At 37.6% G+C, this 4,071-nt stretch overlaps 1 non-coding gene across 1 annotated transcript; it reads left to right on the top strand.

Moving 5' to 3' along the window:
- Positions 1-2,186: 2,186 nt before the first annotated feature.
- On the top strand, positions 2,187-2,293 carry LOC139874078 (small nucleolar RNA R71). Its single transcript, XR_011767781.1, has one exon. It is a non-coding gene; the product is annotated as a small nucleolar RNA R71 (small nucleolar RNA).
- The last annotated feature ends 1,778 nt before the right edge of the window (positions 2,294-4,071 follow it).

The raw sequence follows: 4,071 nt of genomic DNA, 5'->3' as shown, positions 1-4,071 counted from the left end.
CAGTCGATATCCTGGTGTAATTATTAAACAAAGTATTAAGACCTTGTTACAGTTTAAGTCTCCAATTAGTTGGAATATTTGACTTCGGGTATAAGGATAATTTGACGAGGATACTCGCACTTTATATTTATGACTGATGGACTGTTATGGACAGAAACCAGACAGACAAATTGAATAATCCAGGACAAAGAACAATTAACCCATGAGCATAAAACTAAAATCAACGCGTCAAACATCATGATTACGGAAGTTTAAATAAGCATAATTCCTTTATTTCATATTTAATTGCACTTTTAATTATCGCATTTTTATTTACTATCATTTTATTTATTGCAATTTTAATTATCGCACTTAAATTATCGTCATTTATAATTTTCATTAGGTTTTAATTGTGACTTAAAATATAAAATCGACAAACCGGTCATTAAACGGTAAACCCCCTTTTATATTATTATTATATATAAAAATATATATTTTGTACAAATATAGTTGTTTAAAATATAGTGTAAAATAAGTCGTCTCCCTGTGGAACGAACCGGACATACTAAAAACTATACTACTCTACGATTAGGTACACTGCCTATAGTGTTGTAGCAAGGTTTAGGTATATCCCATCTGTAAATAATTAAAACTTGTGTAATTTGTATCGCTTTTCGTATCAAAAATATATAGTATTTCACGTACACCTCGCACGACATCAGAAGTCCTCTCTAAACATTAAAAGATCAAAATAAGATGGGAGTGAAGATTGGGTTGGTGTGGAGTGGTTATTCTTCTTGTCTTCTACTTCTATCTTCTTCTCTTCATTCTCGGAATAGAAGGTGACTTTCCTAGTAGAGATTATTTACTTCGGCGTTCCCATCAGAAGGACATACAGACTCGTCAATCGTGAAAGTGACTTCTTCTCCACGGGCTCTCAAATTGATAGTCCATGAATAAACGTCAACGATCGCTTTGGTTGTATTCATGAAAGGCCTTCCTAAGATGATAGGGGTTTTCATGTCTTCTTTATAGTCCATAACCACAAAGTCGGTCGGAAAAAGGAATTTTTCGACCTTAACCATGACGTTCTCAGCTATTCCCTTAGGATATCTAGTAGATTGATCAGCTAGCTGGATGCTCTTTTTGGTAGGGTTAAGGTTTCCAATTTCAAGTCTCTGGAACAGTGAGTAGGGCATGAGATTGATACTGCACCAAGGTCAGCGAGATAATAGATAGTACCAGATTGGTAGATAGAACAAGAAAGGGTAAATCTTCCGATATCCCCTAGTTTTTCAGGAAGAGTATTTAAGATAATGGCTGAACAATCCCCGTTCAGCGGGACATTGGGTACTTTGGGTACCTTATCCTTGGTTGATAGGAGTTTCCTAAAATACTTCTTACTATGAGGATTTTTAGACACAGTGTCCAAAAATTTACCATCAAGCTTGAAAGATTTCATCTTGTTATGTCTTTGCTTGAGACGGCCAGGGAATGGAATGGGTGCTTTCCCAGTAGGTTTAGCTGATGACTCAATGACTACTACCGAATGGGTATTAGTTAGTTTCTTCTCTTTATAAGAAACTGAAGTTTGGCTATGTGCCACCTTTGAGTCATTTTTAGGACAACATAGAGAATCGAGATGTTGATTTAGCTGGCTTATTTGATTTTCAAGACTACTCAAGTGATTAGTCATGACTAAGTCAGCTGCATATTGTCTTGCTGTGATCATGTGGATGATTCGCAATAAGACATCGTGTGGACTTGTCTCTGGTGGGGTAGTGGGGTTGGTAGGTTGGTTATGCGAATGAGCTAGGATCTTATCAGAGTAGACAATGGAGTCCTCACATTCAGCCTCGTATACTTTGGCCGGATGTGGATCAGTACAATTCTGGCATAATTGTACTTGAGAAAAATGTTGCGGGAGTTTCTCTAGCTCTCCAACTTCTTTCGTGAGGTAGTCTATTTGGTCCGAGAGAAATTTGATGGTTTTATTTTCGATAGGATCGGAGGCGGAAAGCGATGTTACTGATGAAATGTGCTCTTCTGTGTTCCAATCGTGATGGTGCATTGTCATCTCCACGATCAATCTCCAGGCCTCGTCAGCAGTGAAGTTCATGAAGTTACCTTGAGAAATAGCATCTAGAGTAGACTTATTGTTCTGATTTAGACCTTTATAGAAGGTTAAAATTTGATCAGAGCTCTCAAGACGGTGGTTTGGGCATCTTCGAAGCAAATGTTTGAATCTTTCCCATGCAGTGTAGAGTGATTCATCGTATGCTTGTTGAAAGTTTACGATATCATTCCTAAGTCTGATTTGTTTTAATGGAGGAAAGTTCTTGATTAAGAAATTTGTTGCCATTTCCTCCCATGAGGTGATAGAGTTGGGTTCTAACCCCTCGAACCATGTTTTTGCATGAAGATTTAAGGAATATGGGAACAGATACAGATGAACTACATCTTGTTCAACCCCGTTTTGTTTATATGAGTTGGATAAGGAGAGGAATCTATCTAAGTGAGAGTTGAGATCATTAATTGGCAATCCATAGAACTGGCAATGGTTCTGAATGAGTTATATGATGTTATGTTTAAGTACAAAAGACGTTCTGTTAACCTCTGGATAGAGTATCGGTCCTCCTCGTCCTTCTAACGAGGGTTTGATGATGTCAGCGAGAGTGATGCGTGCGGCCATCGTCGAGCTATCGACAGGTAAGTGTGGATTTTTTTGGATGGGTACAATGTATGATATCGGATAGAAGAAAGGATGTGTTGGAAGAAATCTTAGCGGTATAAGTAGGTTAAACCATCCTAAATGTTCAATAATAAGGAAGTCCATTTTAAACGTTTTAATTAATCTAAATTAAGCTAATATTATCTAACCTAACTACGGTAAACTAGTAACTTCTGACAAAGCTAGTCCTAGCTAAAAGGGTCTCTTAAAAACTAACTAATCTAAACAGGCTCCAAATCGTACTACCGCTCCCCGGCAGAGGCGCCAAAAATTTTACTACTCCTATGATATGCCCGAATCGGACAGTTTATTTATGCTGTGTCATTAGGTCGCAAAACGTCAATTCAGGATATCAACAGAAGAAGTTGATTGTTTAATTTATATATGCTGGGCCTAAATCTATTATTCCTTCCAATGGGTTAGCAAGGGCAAATATGACCTAGGGTCGTTCCTTGAGCGGTCGAATTTGAAACGGAGCATATCTAGATAATTTAGTAAGTAAGATGGGTTTGTACACAATTTAGTATCCAAGACTAATGGCCAGGTACACCTTGTGTGGAGAGGCAGGATCCTTTTGATCCCAATAAATTGGCGACTGTTCGGAAAATCCAACAACCAAGTCCAACCGGTTTATTCTAGACACCACTTTATTCGGAATTTCAAATTGTGTAAAGGCAATAGTTGGGTTGATTTGATTTATAATTGTATTTAAAATATTAAAGCAATATAATTAAAATAAGCTTGCTAGCATGCAACAGCTAAGGACAGAGAAGACGTGGTTCACCATGATTTAAGATAACGTAGTGTCGGGATGATTGTGAGACACTCTTTGGATAGGTATACCTTGGTGTGAACACCAGATTCCCTACTAAGCGATTTCCCGATTAGCATGTCACGAGGAATTAGGCTTTGAAGATTCTGATCGGATGGACTATGCTCAACACCCGACGCTTTATCCAGTTTAAGGATATAAGCGGCCCACCTTGTATGCAATGCATACCATGGGCACACGAATAAAGTAGCATAGCCATATATATAGAGTATGGAACCTTTCTTAACACCTTAGTGTATCACCCAAGTGAAAGATTGTGTTTTGAAATTTCTTTCTATGAATGGTTTGGTAAAATCTAAGGTGTTGTAGACAAATTAGAACCTCTGATAGTTCTCAGTCATCCTTAAAGATTTTGTAAGCTTAGTTTGTATTGTAGTTAAATTCCCATTTATGACTTAAACCAGCCCTTACTTAAATATACCCAATAAATCCCTTAGTTATCCACCATGTACTACACTTATAGTGGTTCCATAGCTTCTAACCTTGACCATGCTCAAGTGGTCCTATAGTACATCAACACTGTACTCTA

Source organism: Rutidosis leptorrhynchoides, chromosome 10 (genome assembly GCF_046630445.1).
Source record: "Rutidosis leptorrhynchoides isolate AG116_Rl617_1_P2 chromosome 10, CSIRO_AGI_Rlap_v1, whole genome shotgun sequence".
Classification (NCBI taxonomy): domain Eukaryota; kingdom Viridiplantae; phylum Streptophyta; class Magnoliopsida; order Asterales; family Asteraceae; genus Rutidosis; species Rutidosis leptorrhynchoides.
The sequence above is the reverse complement of the archived record's forward strand: the minus strand, read 5'-3'. Positions and strand labels throughout refer to the sequence as shown.